This window comes from Capra hircus, chromosome 6, assembly GCF_001704415.2.
Source record: "Capra hircus breed San Clemente chromosome 6, ASM170441v1, whole genome shotgun sequence".
Lineage (NCBI taxonomy): Eukaryota > Metazoa > Chordata > Mammalia > Artiodactyla > Bovidae > Capra > Capra hircus.
This window is the reverse complement of record NC_030813.1, coordinates 302,673-321,256: the sequence shown is the minus strand read 5'-3', so window position 1 is coordinate 321,256 and position 18,584 is coordinate 302,673. Positions and strand designations below refer to the sequence as shown.

Below are 18,584 nucleotides of genomic sequence, written 5' to 3'. Positions count from 1 at the left end.
ATGATTAGTTTCATTGCTTTTATCATTTCAGACAACTTTCTTGAACATCAGAGCACGGCAGATAGAAATAATGTTGCTGAATTTATTATCTTGGGACTTTCTATGGACAAGAAACTCTGGATCCTCTGCTTTTTCTTTATCTTATTCTGTTACCTGGCCATTTGGTTGGGGAATTTGATCATTGTGATTTTTATCACATGCAGTCAGCTAATCACCCAAGCCATGTACTTCTTCCTTAACTGCCTTACACTCTCAGATCTCTTCTACAACTCCACTGTGACACCCAAACTCATGACTGACTTTCTGATGGAGAAAAAGTCCACCTCCGATAAAATCTGCATGACACAGCTTTTCACCACACACTTCTTTGGGGGGATTGAGGTCGTCATCTTCACAGGGAGGCCTATGACCATTATGTGGCTGTCTGTAAATCTCTCCACTATGCCATCATCATGAACAGGCAAAGACGTCACTCAATTCTCATAGCATCATGTGCAGGGGGACTTCATTCTCTTGGTCTCTTTCTTCTTGAGATTGTTTTACCTTTCTGTGGCCCCAATGAAATAGATCACTATTTCTGTGATGTGTATTCTTTGTTGAAACTAGCTTGCATTGATACATACAAAATTGGCTTTTTGTCGTTGCCAATTCTGGCTTGATGGGACTGGTGAACTTTGTGGTTTTGATGGCCTCCTACATTTTGATTTTGTATAATGTGCGCACATATTTTTCAGAAAGCCACCATAAAGCACTTTCCACCTGTAGTTCCCACATCACAGTCATGATTCTCTTTTTCGTACCTGTCATCTTTGTTTACATTAGACCTGCTACAACATTACCATAAGATAAAGTGCTTACGCTCTTCTACACAATTATTGTCCAAATGCTCAATCCGCTTATCTACACACTTAGAAACATGGAGATGAAAAATTCCATAAGAAGAGTATGGTGCAATAAAAGGTTCTGGGAAGGAAGGTTAATGACTTGAAGGTCATGCATCTTTGATGCCAGTGACTGTCTTCTCATCACTCCCTCTGTTGCTGATTCTCTCCTGCTAATGGGAAAATCAGGCAGAATGTGGAAGAGCCAAGCCTTCAACAACAGCTTGCCTTCAGTGGTTCCTTCTTTATTTTCCTCTCAATGCATTTTCCTTGGTTTCACTTTTCCCTAATAATCCTCTTTGCTAAAAAAAAAAAAAAGAAAGAAAGAAAAAGAAAAGAAAACTTTTTACAGAGTAAAAACACACTGAAAAATCTAGAGAAAGAATGATGCTGCCAGTTAAAGAATCTTCCTGCTAATGCAGGAGACACAGGTTCAGTCCTTGGGCCAGGAAGATCCTCTGGAGAAGGAAATGACTACCCACTCCAGTGTTTTTGCCTGGGAAATCCCATGCAGAGAGAAATCTGGTGGGCTACAGCCCATGGGGATGCAAAACAGCTGGACATGACTCAGCGACTAAACAACAACAAAAAGGCAGTTATAGGAAAATAGGAACAATTGCATACTGCAAACTGCTTTCAGAACTATATACCTAGCCTCGTATCCTACAACTCTAGATTTTTTTTAATCAAATACCTAGAGATTTTTTTTGTGTGTGTGTATTTGTGAGCTGCTATTATTTTACTTAAGTGAAGAGAATATATAGATCTAAGTAGAACATAGTATAAAGCCCAGTCTTATAGTCTACATGGCAAGTCGTATAGTCTGAAAAGCAAGTCACTGTGTGATCTGTTTGTGGAATGATATTGTAAGTATTGGGGAATATATATATATATATATATATATATGCACACACACACACACAAACTCATGCTATTTTAACTTGGTTTGACATAAAGTATATATGATTAAGGAATAAATAAACCACAAGTGACTTTGCTACAAAAAAGAATAAAATATAAATCCCTTAGTTCCTCAAAATAGATGATTTATCTCAAAGTAAAAGATTTTCACTTACTATCTAAATTCAAATGTAGAATAATCCTAAAATAATATTTAACAAAATATAGATCAGACTCAGTGATGGGAATATATATATATTCTGCTACTGTGCTTAGGTGTATCTGACTCTGTGGATGCATAGACTGTAACTCACCAGGCTTCTCTGTCCATGGGGATTCTCCAAGCACAAATACCAGAGTGGTTGTTATGTTCTCCTCCAGGGGATCTTCCCAACCCAGGGACTGAACCCAGGTCTCCCACATTGCAGGCAGACTCTTTACCAACTGAGCCATCAGGAAGTCCCAGGTATACTGGAGTGGGTAGCCTATCCCTTCTCCAGGGGATCTTCTTGACCCAGGAATCAACCAGGAGTCTCCTGCATTGCAGGTGGATTCTTTACCAGCTGAGCTACCAGGGAAGTCTGATATATATATATATATATATATATATATATATATATATATATATATATATATATATATATATATATATAGGGTAGAGAGAGAAAAATGGAATTTTTGAGCAATTATCTGATGGAATTTAATGGAGTTAAGACTATCTTTGAAGAAGTAAGATGGATTTACCCAACTATTTATTTTGCTTAAAAACTAAACCAGGTGTTCCTCAGTTTTATCTAGTCTGATAATCCCATTCCACTCTATTTTCTGCCTTTTCTACTAAAAATGCATGCCACAGTCCATGGGGTCACAAAGAGTCGGACATGACTGAGAAACTGAACTGAACTGAACTTCTTATACATGTCATGATTGAGGATGAAATCTTTGATCTCTGCCTTTATGATGACTTCCTCCTTGCTGAAAAGCTTTAAATAAATCTTTGAGTGTTGCCCTCAATTTTATGGTTTTTCGTTTCCCTTACCTGACTACTTAGGGGGCTTCCCAGGTGGTGCTAGTGATAAAAGAACCCACCTGCCAATTCAGGAGACATAAGAGGCATGAGTTCAATCCCTGAGTCTGGAAGATCCCCTGGAGGAGGTCATAGCAAGCTCCTCCACTATTCTTGCCTGGATAATCTCATGGATAGAGGAGCCTAGCAGGCTATAGTCCATAGGGTCATAAAAAGACACTACTGAAGCAACTTAGCAGACACACACGCACAAACCTGACTACTTAACTGTCTTAACTGTACTTTGCCAATTGATGCTTGGAAAGAATTTTATATGCTGAGTTTTAATTTACACATCTGTAAAATAAAGTAGATATTAGGTCAATATTTCAGAACTAGAGTTTATAGAGCTTTAGAAGAAAAATGATCACATATATCTTGTGAAGATTAAAATCATATTTTATTATAATGTTACTTAAACATGCATGAACATAAGCCACATAAATCTTCTGCTTATGTTTCTAATAAAAATAAAATGTTTATTATAAAATTCTCATTTCATAAATTAATTTACAGAAATTGTTAGAACTGTATTTTAATATTATTATTAGAAATAAGATATATATTTCTAATACAACATTAGAAATAAGAACAATAGCAAAGAAACTTTGAGCAATTTCTAAGAATGATATTACACATTTCCTTTCAGCATCACAATTAGCTTATGAGCTAGTTACTAATATCTCTAAACAATAGAGAGAAAAAAAATAAAATAATAAGGTCTTTTCATGGCCCCTTACTTAGTAAGATATTATTTATCTGCATGCTTTCTGTTCACTTGTTACTGAATTCATATTTTAATAAATCACTTGAATCATAACTGCCATCTCTACTGTTAGTACAATTTTAGAGTAACTCAACATTTTATAATAATAATTTTATTGGAAAACAAACTCTTTAAACCTAAGGTAAGGTATTAAAAACTAAAATACTTGTTAATAATTTTCTCATTGCTTCAAGGTACCTTTAATGAACTAATGCAAACTATCATACACCATGATGTAGACTTCGTAATATTTCATAGAATTAGCTAGATTATCAATTGCTCTAATAACAATTTTTTTAAAATTTTTAGTACCTATATGAATATTCCCCTTATTTCCACATTTGAACTCCTCTGAAAATTTTCATTATACATTGTGCTATGACATTATTTTGTCTTTCCCTATATGGATTCATTTACATATTCAGTCTATCTATGGTTTTTTTTTTTTCCCCCTTCACATGTGCTGCTGCTGCTACTAAGTTGCTTCAGTCTTGTCCAACTCTTTGCGACCCTATGAACCATAGCCCATCAGGCTCCTCTGTCCACGGGATTCTCCAGGCAGGAATACTGGAGTGGGATGCCATGCCCTTCTCTAGGAGATCCTCCCCACCCAGGGACTGAGTCCACATCTCTTCCCTTTCCTGCATTGGCAGGTGGCTTCTTTACCACTAGCTCCACCTTGGAAGCCCTTATACATGTGCAGTATAATACATTATTCTTCCCCTTTGAGTTATTTTCATGATGTCCAATGAATCTTATTTTGTTAAAGAATTAAGGAAAAAAATTCAATTATTTGAAAAGAAATACTTCTTAATTCTATATACATCTAGGGATATCAAAGTGTATAGAAATTCTATAGAAATTGAAAATGTGTACCCTTTGTTTTGGGCTTCCCAGATGGCATTAGTAAAGAATACCCCTGTGATGTAGGAGATGCAGGAGGCCTGGGTTGGATCCCTCGATGAGTAAGATCCCCTGAAGGAGGGCACAGCAACGTGATGGTAATGGAAAATCAAAAGTATGCACTAGGTTGAATAGTTTCATTTACCATCATTTACTTCTGTTTTTACAACCCCATTGGCTTCAACTAAGATAACATACAGATTCGGAAATTTTCCTGCCACTAACCTTTTCACTAGAAGAGTATCCATACATCTCAGACATTGAAAAGTGGGCAGACATCCTACTTACTTGATACAATCCCATTTTATGTCCATTATTTCAGCATAATTATTAGCAGAACTCCTCTTTTTATACTCAAATTGTCTCAATTTGAGCAATAAGTCATATAGCTACTCTTTTTATTTCCAAACAAATTTATCAGTATATATGAAGATATTGTTATGGTAAAAGGTTATATCATTATTAATTTTTGTCATTTTTAAGATGATTTCATTAAAATCACTTTAGAAACGTTCCAATTTTTATATAGTGATTTTCACATAAATCATATTTTTGTTGTTCAGTTCCTACATTTTTGCTTTTCAAAGAGTTGCAATGAATATGGGAAGTCCTCAGATGAGTAGAAAATAAGACTTTAAATTTCAGATACTCCTTTTTTTATGAGACTGCAGGGAGTATAGCAAGGTTCTATGGACTTTCTGTCTGGGATGATCAACATGACTGTAGCTTATGTACATTTGGAGATTCATTTCATGGAACTAAAGTATGGGGAGATTAGAATGGTAACCTCCATTTAGTGACTTATGGAAAGAGAAAAAAAAATCAAAGCAAAGTGTAGCTTCAACAAGGAAATGATGACTCCTGTTACTAAGGGAAGATGTTAATAAGAAATATGGATTGATAGAAGAAAGGATTTCAACTAATGCTAGTGTTTATGCTTAGATTTTCTAGTGTAAGTTCCATTGTTTATTAAACTAAACTAAGCAAATATCACTTGAATAGGATGTGTAATGAGGAGACAAAGTAGCTCTCAGATGATTTGCCTTGCAATCAAAAATGGTTTCTGGAACCACATCTTTCTCAGGGCATTCTTCATCTCTGCATTTCTGAGACTGTAAATCAGAGGGTTGAACATGGGAGCAATGATGGTGTAGAAGAGAGCAAACACCTTGTCTTCTGGAAACGTTGTGTTGGTTCTAATGTAAATGAAGAGAATAGGCACAAAGACCAGAACCACAACTGTGATGAGGGAACTACAAGTGGAAAGAGCTTTGTACCGGCTTTCTGTAGGGTAAGCCTTGATGGTATATAATATAAAAATGTAGGACAGCATCACGACCACAAAGATCACCAATACCATCATGCCTGCATTGGCCACCACTAAGATCCCAACTCCATAGGTGTCCATGCAGGCCAGTTTCAGCCAAGGATACACATCACAGAAATAGTGATCTATTTCATAGGCACAACAGAATGGTAAGTTAATGGTGAGGAAACCTTGGACAAAGGAGTGCAGAAATGCCCCAGTACAACAAGCACTGACCGTGGCACAGTCTGTGCCTGCTCATGATGACGATGCAGTGCAGGGGCCGGTGGATGGCCACATAGCGGCCAGAGGCCATCCTCTGACCAGAGAGGATGGTCAGAGATTTCAGTCCCCCCAAAGAAGTGCATGGCAAAAAGCTGCGCCATGCAGTCAGTGTATGAAATTGTGCTTCTTTCTGCCAGCAAGTCAGTGACTAACTTGGGTGTCACTGTTGAGGTATAACACAGATCTAATAGAGCAAGGTAATTAAGGAAGAAATGCATGGGTTGACCATTTAGCTGGCTGCATGTGATAGAAATCATGATGAGCAAGTTTCCCATCCAAATAGCTATGTAACAGAATAAGAACAGTAGAAAGCACATATGTTTGATTTTCATGTTCTGGGAAAGCCCCAAAAGAATGAATTCAGTGATGTCATTGGTATATTTCATGGTCTAATACAGTGAAGACTCAGTGAGTTTGCCTGGAAAAAAAGGACAGGTTTGCATGAGAAATATTGACGATGCATGGTGTCAATCAGAGTGAGTGTTGGAGATATACGTTCATTTTGTAAATCAGCTTCCTATACTACACTTTTAAACAGTTAATTCTAAACTTTGCATGAAAATCTTGCCATATAATATACCAGATCTGATTATTTTCTAGGGTGAAAGAGAATAGTGTTAATAAATACATTTGCTCTAGTATAAACAAACATGCACAGTCATCTTATGTATGGGATGAAAAGTGAGCTTAGGAAAGATACATTTCTTTTCCTGAAGCAGCTTGTTTGCTTAGGAGATTCAAAGAAGCTTACTTAAAGTGAAGGGAGAAAGATAAGTTGTGCAATTGCAGGAAAGAACCCTGTCTTTATTTAAAATGCTGATAATTTTCTTGTGGAATGTGATTTTTTAAAATATTGTGCTAAATCATTATTATTTTTATCAGTAAGTTGCTTGCACACAAGACAAGTGACTCATTTGCATAACTGAAGAAAAGCTATGACAAACCTAGACAGCATAAGAGATTTCACTTTATCAGTGTAGGTCCATATAGTCAAAGCTATGGTTTTTCCAGTAGTCATGTACATATGTAAGAGATGGACCACAGAGAAGGCTGAGCACCAAAGAATGGAGGCTTTCGAACTGTGATGCTGCAGAAGACTCTTGAGAGTCTGGACAACAAGGAGAACAAACCAGTCAATCCTAAAGGAAATCAACCCTGAATATTCATTGGAAGGACTGATGCTGAAGCTGAAGTTCCAAAATTTTGTTCACCGATGTGAAGAGACGACTCACTGGAAAAGACCCTGATGCTTGGAAAGATTCATGGGGGTAACAGAAAATTATATGGTTGGATGGCATCATTGACTCAATGGACATGTATTTGAGCAAACTCCAGGAGACAATGAAGGACAGGGAAGCCTGGTGTGCTACAGTACATGAGGTCACAAAGATTCGGGCACGCTTAGAGATTGGACAAGAAGAAGCCCTGATTCTGGAAAAATGTCTGATATATTTACAAGCATTGTGGAGAACAGTAAAGAAAATACTGTATCAGGTGAAGCAAAAGTAGCTGTGACTTTTTTTAATTTAAATTAGGAAAAATAACAGTACTTATACATAAAATTGAGAAACAACTGTTGCTAAAATGACTAATAACAATAATATAGAAGTGAATGGCACTTGCTTTATAGGGATCAGGCTTCAACAATTTTTATAATAGAATATTTTATGATTTGATTAATTATAATGTCCCTAATTTATCTTTTAGGTTATAATGATTTTTTAAAGAAATAATGACAGTTTTATAAATAAATATCCCATGAAAATATTTTTTTAGATTATGCATATTATTAGTATTTCTATAATCAGAAAAATAAGTAAAAGTTACTTTCTTAAATAGTTTTAGTTTAAGTTGTAGACACTTTCATTTCCAATTAATTTTCCAATATGCTTCTATAGTTTAGAAGCATATTTTTAGTCCAAGAATTTAAGATCATTTTGATAATTTGCTCATATGATCCTGGAGGAAAGCATATTCTAACTGGAAAAAAAAAATGAGTAGAAACATTCCATTAATTCATAGGCAGGATAGTTTGAAAATCTGTCTCTCTCATATTAACTAGATGCTATCCTAACAAAATGGGCAAATAATTAGAATACTTAATTAGTTTCCTTTTTTTCCCTTAAATGTCTCTCCTTGACAGCCTCCAACTTAATATCAGAGACTTCATAATCATGCTATTTAACTTATAACTTACATTTCTAATACCTCCTCATTATTTCCAATTTCCTTTGTTAATATTAGAGTTACTGATTTTATATATACAAGATCCTCATTTTCATATTTATGTGATTTAAACAGAACATTTCATATGATAAACTACAATGACAAAATTGCTGCTAAGACAAATTCATTACTTATGAAAACAAATTTCTCCTTTTTAATATGAGCACTTCTAGTATAAATATAAATATTTAGTGGTAGTGCAGGTAGAATGGACAACAATTATTTTCTCTTTCACTTTGTTTTTCTTCATATCAACCTTGACATTCAGGATCCTCTGATACTAAGATTTTCTATATTGTAACATTTTGATTTCTAAATTCTCACTAAATACGTATTATGCAGAATAGCAAAGGAGGCAGAAGAGTGATGAATCTCTATTTCAGTACATTCCCTTATTTTATCTGTACCCCTTTTTATCTTTAATATTTTTTCTCTTCTGTCTTAAGTGTAAGTTTTTATGTTCTTTTCTTTAATATAACCCCTATGTAACACAAATGTTATCACTTCTCCATGAATTTCTCAAAATCATACCAAACATCTGCTTAATTTTGACATCTGCTGAGGCATATGACAAGGGAAATTAACATATGGAATCAGCATGTTTATAGATAAAATTTAACTTAAATTGTATATGCAAAATCTATCTTTTATATTTGAAAGTAGTTATTATTTACTATAGGTTGATTCAAATTTTACTTAACAGGTGATTATCTCATTGATAAAATCCTTTATCTCTAACTAAATGGTAGCAATATTTTTAATGCAGTCAGAATCTTAACCACATTGCTAAAGTTAATGAATTTTATCTTAAAAATCAGCTGACATGAATCCTGGTTTGGGGACTTTTCTACTGTTCTTACAGAAATAGGAATTGCTCTCCTGATATTTGAAACTAAAATCATCTAAATTTTTAGATGATCTAAAAATCATTTAGGTTTTTAAAACTGAATCATCACTGACATTTATGTTGAATAGTGCTTTTGTTTTCTACCAGAAGTTATATCTCCTCTGTGTTTCTGGGAATGGAAATGTACACATAAGCCTTCTGTTTTATTTCCAAGAGGTATTTAAATAGATGACCTTGGAGATTATAACCCCCAACCTCCTTCTCACTTTTTGTAAGGATGAGACAGCTCCCCAAAGAAAAACTGGGCAAGTCCTACACCCGTGGTGGATTCATGTTGATGTATGGCAAAACCAATACAGCATTGTAAAGTAAAATTTTAAAAAAAGAAACCATAAAAAAAAATGTAACTCAAAAATAAACTTTATAAAATCTAACACTAAAAAAAACAAAAAAACAAATAGTTATGTCACAGCTATTAATTCCTTATACTCTGAGGAATGTGAGTACAAACTTAAAGCCCACCTTTGTTCAATAAAGAGACTATAAATCATGTTGTTTATGTTGAAACAAAATTTGAGGAAGAACTAAGAAGTAATGTCTGAACAGATGAAATATTAGAAAGTACTGAAGAAGCCAAAGGCCAAGAAAACCGGAAACAGGATTTTAATTTTATTTTTTGATGTGGATCATTTTTAAAGTCTTTATTGAATTTGTTACAATATTGCTTCTGTGCTTCTGTTTTATGCTTTGGGTTTTTGGTCATGAGGCATGTGGGATCTTAAGTCCTCAGTCCAGGGATCAAACCCACACTTCCTGCACTGGAAGGCAAAGTCTACTGAGCTGTCAGGGAAACTAGACCAATTTTCGAGGTTTGGTTTACTATGGAATAAACTGTTTGGAAAGAGAATGAAAAACATTCTGTGTGTTGCTTCAAATTGAAATAACTCTCTCAACCTCATTAGATGCTTTATTGTATAGTTTTAATTTTCAACTTGTTTAAAATATGTGCTTATTGCAACAGAAACTTAACTGCATTGTCATCAGATGAACTGGTCAAAGTAATGTGTATTTGAAGAAAATTAACTTATAGCACAACATATGATATTTTTAAAGGTAATCTCTGTGTGCTGAAATGGAATGCACATTCCAGAGTCTCTGGTTCAAGTGAACTGTAGCTGTCCATGAGATCTCATCAGGTTTATAAACCTCTATTTCCATAGAATATACAAACTTCTATTTCCCTAGAATTTTTGTAGTATCTTAATGTTATGAAATGTCATTAACACTATTGACATACTTTGTTTCTGTTAATTTTGATCTGACACTAATATGAATACTACATTTCCTTTCATTAGTACTTGCCAACTCAATCTACTTCCTTTACTTTTAACCATTTGGCATTTTTATTGATTAGGTTAATCTCTTTAAAATGTATGATAGTGGTGGTTTAGTTGCTAAGTTGTGTCGAACTCTTGAGACTCCATGGACCATAACCAGCCAGTCTCCTCTGTCCATGGGATTTTCCAGACAAGAATACTGGATTGGGTTGCCATTTCCTTCTCCAGAGTATCTTCCTGGCCCAGGAATTGAACCTGGGTCTCCTGCATTGCAGGTAGATTCTTTATGGAATGAGCTAAGAGGGAAGCATCTATAAAATATATGATTATATTTAAAAGTCTAGTCTGATCCATTATTATCTTTTAGCTGAATAATTTAAATCAAGCAGTCTGACATATTTTCATGGATTCATTTCTATAGTTATATATCTATTTTATGTTTTAATATATTTTTATTTTTCAATCTGTCCTCTTTTCTTGTCTTTTAAGAACATTTTTTGTTTTCCCCTCCTGAAATTTTTGAAATTTTCATTTCTGTCATTGCTATAGAAATTTGTCACATGTGAATCTCATTTATTATTTTCTTTTTTTTAATTTTTATTTTTACTTTATTTTACTTTACAACACTGTATTGGTTTTGCCATACATTGACATGAATCCACCACGGGTGTACATGCGTTCTCAAACATGAACCCCCCTCCCAGCTCCCTCCCCATTACATCTCTCTGGGTCATCACTGTGCACCAGCCCCAAGCATGCTGTATCCTGCATCAGACATAGACTGGCGATTCGATTCTTACATGATAGTATACATGTTAGAATGCCATTCTCCCAAATCATCCCACCCTCTCCCTCTCCCTCTGAGTCCAAAAGTCCGTTATACACATCTGTGTCTTTTTTGCTGTCTTGCATACAGGGTCGTCATTGCCATCTTTCTAAATTCCATATATATGTGTTAGTATACTGTATTGGTGTTTTTCTTTCTGGCTTACTTCACTGTGTATAATCAGCTCCAGTTTCATCCATCTCATCAGAACTGATTCAAATGAATTCTTTTTAATGGCTGAGTAAACCTCCATTGTGTATATGTACCACAGCTTTCCTATCCATTCATCTGCTGATGGACATCTAGGTTGCTTCCATGTCCTGGCTATTATAAACAGTGCTGCGATGAACATTGGGGTACATGTGTCTCTTTCAATTCTGGTTTCCTCGGTGTGTATGCCCAGCAGTGGCATTGCTGGGTCATAAGGTAGTTCTATGTGCAATTTTTTAAGGAATCTCCACACTGTTCTCCAAAGTGGCTGTACTAGTTTGCATTCCCACCAACAGTGTAGGAGGGTTCCCTTTTCTCCACACCCTCTCCAGCATTTATTGCTTGCAGATTTTTGGATCACAGCCATTCTGACTGGTGTTAGGTGGTAACTCATTGTGGTTTTGATTTGCATTTCTCTAATAATGAGTGATGTTGAGCATCTTTTCATGTGTTTGTTAGCCATCCGTATGTCTTCTTTGGAGAAATGTCTATTTAGTTCTTTGGCCCATTTTTTGATTGGGTCATTTATTTTTCTGGAAGTGAGCTGCATAAGTTGCTTGTATATTTTTGATATTAGTTGTTTGTCAGTTGCTTCATTTGCTATTATTTTCTCCCACTCAGAAGGCTGTCTTTTCACCTTGCTTATATTTTCCTTTGTTGTGCAGAAGCTTTTAATTTTAATTAGATGCCATTTGTTTATTTTTGCTTTTAAAAAGAAGATATTTTTCTCAGTTTCTGTGGCAGTCCATACAGTTTAAGGGGCATAACCTTCACTGATATTGTCACTGGTTTAGATCTTAGTGTTGGTACCAGTGTAACAGGTTTTATAAAATAGGGTAAAGAAGGGTTCCAAATACTATGAATAGCAATTTATTATAGATCAGTAAGTCCCAAGAAATATATTTCTTTTTTTTCAATAAGAATCATAGGATTCTGAAGCAGTAGACCTCAAGTGAAAGCACTTCACTGCTAGAGATAAGGTGGTCCCAGGCCATCTTATACTGGTCTCTGTGGGAACAAAGGTTCACACTATGTTTGTTTCCACAGTTTCTAACTGCAAAGCTAAAATAGACACTCTTAATGACAGAATCCTTTCTTTGGATTTTTGATTCTTATTATGCCCAAAAGGAATATAATTTTATGTAGTCAAAATAACACCATATCTCTGATGGACATGCAGATATTAAAGTCACCATAATAGCAAAAACATAAACAAAATGTAAACAATAGGGGGCATTAATTGCTATTACAAGTACTTCTCAAATTACCTGTTTAGCTTGTGGATAGATATACCTTGAACAGTGACAATGGATGTTCATAAGTTACTTAGATGATGACTTCAACTATACTTCCTGGGTCAGATTCAGTAATTCGAACAAAAATTCATGTTAATGTCTAAGGACTAGGGTCTCTGAGGCAAAAGACTATAGACCCATTTGTATTTCTTCCTGGTTCAGTTTTGGAAACATGTACCCCAATATTCACCACAGCACTGTTTATAATAGCCAGGACATGGAAGCAACCTAGATGTCCATCAGCAGACTAATGGATAAGAAAGCTGTGGTACATATACACAATGGAGTATTACTCAGCCATTAAAAAGAATACATTTGAATCAGTTCTAATGAGGTGGATGAAACTGGAGCTGATTATGCAGAGTGAAGTAAGCCAGAAAGAAAAATAACAATAGAGTATACTAACACATATATATGGAATTTAGAAAGATGGTAATGATAACCCTGTATGCGAGACAGCAAAAGAGACACAGATGTGCAGAACAGACTTTTGGACTCTGTGGGAGAGGGAGATGGTGGGGTGATTTGGGAGAATGGCATTGAAACATGTATACTATCATGTAAGAAATGAATCGCCAGTCTAGGTTCAATACAGGATACAGGATGCTTGGGGCTGGTGCACTGGGATGACCCAGAGAGATGATATGGGGATTGAGGTGGGAGGGGGGTTCAGGGTTGGGAACTCACGTATACCCATAGTGGATTCATGTCAATGTATGGCAAAACCAATACAGTATTGTAAAATTATATATATATATATATATATGCTATATATATATAGACCCTCCTACCAGAAAAACTAATATGACAGCAAATTTGGAAAACTCAACAGTGGCCACAAGACTGGAAAAGGTCAGTTTTCATTCCAATCCCAAAGAAAGGCAATGCCAGAGAATGTTCAAATTGTTGCACAATTGCACTCATCTCACATGCTAGCAAAGTAATGCTCAAAATTCTCCAAGTCAGGCTTTAACAGTACATGAACCATGAGCTTCCAGATGTTCAGGCTGGACTTCGACAAAGCAGAAGAGCCAGAGATCAAATTGCCAACATCCACTGGATCATTGAAAAAGCAAGAAAGTTCTAGAAAAGCATCTACTTTTGCTTTATTGACTACACCGAAGCATTTGACTGTGTGGATCACAACAAATTCTGGAAAATTCTGAAAGAGATAGGAATACCAGACCATCTGACCTGCCTCCTGAGAAATGTGTATGCAGGTCAAGAAGCAACAGTTAGAACCAGACATGAAACAACAGACTGGTTCCAAATAGGGACAGGAGTATGCCAAGGCTATATATTGTCACCCTGCCTATTTTACTTACATGCACAGAACATCATGTGAAAAACCAAGCTGGATGAAACACAAGCTGGAATCAAGATTGCTGGGAAGAAATACCAATAACTTCAGATATGCAAATGACACTACTCTTATGGCAGAAAGCGAAGTAGAACTAAAAAGCCTCTTGACGAAAGTCAAAGAGGAGAGTCAAAAAGTTGGCTTAAAACTCAACATTCAGAAAACTAAGATCATGGCATCTGGTCCCATCACTTCATGGAAAATAGTTGGGAAAACAATAGAAACAGTGAGAGGCTTTATTTATTTATTTATTTATTTATTTAGAGCTCCAAAATCACTGCAGACGGTGACTGCAGCCATGAAATTGAAAGAAAATCTATGACCAACCTAGACAGTATATTAAAAAGCTGAGACATTACTTTGTCAACAAAGGTGCATCTAGTCAAAGCTATGCTTTTTCCAGTAGTCATGTATGGATGTGAAAGTTGAACCATAAAGCTGTGTGATGAAGAATTGATAGTTTTGAACTGTGGTGTTGGAGAAGACTCTTGAGAGTCCCTTGGATGGCAAGGAGGTCAAGCCGGTCAATCCTAAAGGAAATCATTCCTGAATATTCTTTGGAAGGACAGACATTGAAGCTGAAACTCCAACCCTTTGGCTACCTGATGTGAAGATCTGACTCACTGGAAAAGACCCTGATGCTGGGAAAGCCTGAAGGCAGCAGTATAAGGGGATAACAGAGGATGAAATTGTTGAATGGCATCACCGACTTAAGGAGCATGAGTTTGGGCAATCTCTGGGAGTTAGTGATGGATAGGGAAGCCTGGAGAGCTGCAGCCCATGGGGTCACAAAGAGTCAGAAACAACTGAGCAAATGAACTGAACTGAACTGAAGTGAAAAACAGAGTGGTAAATTTTCCACTACAAAGAAGCTCAGTGATTGCCAGCAACACATCAAGTGAGAATGATATCTAAGAGGTTAGGTTTGAATATGTCTCATACACTTAAGAAATGTTCATGAAACCCTTGCCAAATTGTCTCTTTTCCCTCAGTCAACAATTGTGGTCTTACAGTAAGTTGGCCAAGGAGGAAACACACGATTGCATCTATTTGCTTTTAGTTCTACCAGAAAGTCTGGCACTGACTCAACATAGAATGTTATAGCATTACAGCCTCAAACATGAATATTCCCAAAAAGATAAGTGAAGAAATTCTTCTCAGTAGTCAAAACCTCAGCCAATGCATTTGATTGTCTAGTTTGTATAGACGATGAGATGTCTAGATGTGTAGGACTGTTCCTAAACATAGCATTTGTTAATGGTTTCACTGGATATTTAACTACTTAGAAAGCATAGCAATAGAAGGTGTAAAAATGAGTAATATTTTTTCACAGCTTCCATACTATACAGAGACCGAAACTAGTCCATTGAAAACCTGCACATACAGGACAGATGCAGAGTTTTATGGCCATCAGCTCAGCTGAGGTCCCAGCTCACAGCCAACCTCAACTTCCAGGAATGCAATTCAAGGTGTTAAAAGATTTCAGCTTCCAGTTAATGAACTTTTTAAAAAATTAATTAATTTTTTATTGAAGGATAATTAATTTGCATAATTTTGCTGTTTTCTGTCAAATCTCAACATGAATCAGCCATAGGTATACATATATCCCCTATTCTAGCTCCCTCTCAACTTTTGAATTATCTAAGCTGTGACCCTAGACATCATGGAACTTAGATAAGCCATCTTCAGTATATCTAAATTCCTGATCCCAATCAAAGAAACAAAGACTAATTTAGCATTGTATATTTTCATACATTTAATTACATACTATTTTTTTTTCTTTTTTAAGTTTTGAGTATTAACTTTACAATCTTTTCTTATTGTGACAGATTATTCAAGAAAGAGTGCAACCTGAACTAGGAGAGAAACTAACATTGTCCAGAAGGTTTAGGATTTGCATTTCCTTTTTGGGAGAGAGAAAGAGAGATTGTTTTTGTAGAAGCATCTTGTTTGGCAAAAACATAGAGATGCTATTGTTTTTTATAAGGAGATTCAAATTTAATATAGAAGAGTGGTAATAAACTCTAAGTAGCCAAAGGAGTCAAATGTTACACTCATTTACCTACTAGCCTCAACTCAAAAATCCTCCTTTAAATGCTCTCCTCTGAAAAGCTGGAAGTAAAATCTCACAATATTTGTCCTCTATTAGATGACTTCCTATTAGTTTATGTCATTAAGAGTACCCTAGAATAAGACTGGCAATCCAAAGGAAAGAATTAGAGAACTGGTTATAAGCTACCAGAGAATTTATGCTTCAGTAATCAAGGATGCTTATTTAATATTGGTCTGATATTTTAAGAGGGATTGCCTGTTAGCTCAGATGGTAAAGAATCTTCATGCAAAATGGAAGACCCATGTTAGATCTCTGGGTGTAGAGTATCCCCTGGAGAAGGGAATGGTTGCCCACTCCAGTATTCTGGCCTGGAGAATTTCATGGACAGAGGAATATGGCAAGTTACAGTCCATGAGATTGCAAAGAGTTGGACATGACTACTACTTTCACTTTAAGAACTGACATAATTATTTTACTTAAATCTAGTAAATTTGAATAAAACATCAATACACCCATTTTCCACTATTCTCCACCTACCATTTCCTAGAAAATTAAACATTTCAAAAGAAAAAAAAAACTTTCATATATATATATATATGAAGAAATAAAATATTTTATTGCACAGTCAAAATACAATGTCAAATTAAGGAATTCTTGAGACAGGTATGAGAAGAGAAAAGAGGGAAAATAAACATGAAAAAAATTAAATTTCCCAACCAGGAGAGACCTGAGAAAATGCTGAAGATTCTGTACCCAGCTTTTGCAATCACTGTAAACTCCTTGTATATCATCCCATATTATCCAGGGCCCATGATATTTTTAGCCCTAAAGTGACTTTCTGAATTTTTTTTTTCATGCAGGCTACTGCCCTTTCTTAAGAAATTGATGATACCACACTTTCTTCGCAGCATTCTTCATTTCCAAGTTTCTCAATGTACAGATCAGAGGGTTGAATATGGGAGCAGTGATGGTGTAGAAAAGAGCAAACACTTTGTCTTCCAGAAAAGTTTCAACTGGTCTAATGTAAATGAAGAAGACAGGCACAAAGAACAGGACCACAACAGTGACATGAGAACTGCAAGTGGAAAGAGCTTTGGTGCAGTTCTCTGCAGGGTAATCCCTGATTGTGTGTAATATCAGAAAATAAGAAGCCATCAAAATAACAAGAGTCAACAATGCAATCAGACCTGAATTAACAACTACCAGGAGACCAATCCTGTATGTATCCATGCAAGCCAATTTCAGCAAAAGATACACATCACAGAAGTAGTGATCAATCTCATTGGGGCCAGAGAATGGTAAAAAGATGGTGAGAAGAAACTGACTGGCAGAGTGTATAAATCCCCCAGTACAACAAGCTATGATGATTGTGTTACACTTTGTCCTCCTCATAACAATGGTGTAGTACAGGGGCTTGCAGATAGCCACATAGAGGTCATAGACCATCCCTGTAAGGATAAAAATCTCGATGGCTCCAAGGAAGTGAAGGATAAAAAGCTGTGTCATACAGTTACTATAGGAAATGGTCTTCCTTTCTGCCAGTAAATCAGTCATTAGTTTGGGTGTTACCATCTATGTGTAGCAAAGGTCAGAGAGTGAGAGGTAATTAAGGAAGAAATACATAGGTTGGTCAATAAGAGGACTGCATATAATATAAATCATTATGAGCAAATTTCCCATCCAAATAGCAATGTAGCAAAATAAAAATAAGACAAAGCAGAAAATTTCAATGTTCTTACTTTAAGATAGTCCCAAAAGAATAAACGCAGTGACATTATTTCTGTTTTTCATGGTCCAGTGCAGTAAAAAGGCATAACAGTCCCCTGAAAGGACATAATGCATAAGTTGGTATTAGAAACATTCATGGAGAAAACTTATAATAACACTAATGTCTGTTATTTCTGTTATTTGCAAAAATGAAAATAGAGTTTTAGATGTAGATAAAGAGAACTTATGGTTACCAAGGGGAAAGGAAGGAGACATAAACTGGGAGACTAAAACTGACATAAACAACCTACTATAAATAAAATGGATACTAATAAGGACCTGCTCTATAACACAGGGAGCTCTACTCAGTACTCTATAATGACCCATTGGGAAAAGAATCTAAAAGAACAGATATATCTATGTGTATAATTGATTAACTTTGCTGTACAGTAGAAAGTAAACACAGCATTGCAAATCAACTCTAGTCCAATAAAAATTAATTAAAACACAATAATATCATGAAACTATGTTTAATGAACATAACTCCAGATTCACAAAATGAAAATTTGATAGTATTTTTTGTTTCTGATTAGTTTCATGATTTTCACAAGTCCAT

At 35.5% G+C, this 18,584-nt stretch overlaps 3 pseudogenes; 1 reads left to right on the top strand and 2 right to left on the bottom strand.

Annotated features, from left to right (window-relative positions):
- Positions 1–988, top strand: LOC102168249 (annotated as a pseudogene).
- LOC102191601 lies at positions 5,547–6,493 on the bottom strand (annotated as a pseudogene).
- Positions 17,123–18,052, bottom strand: LOC102191320 (annotated as a pseudogene).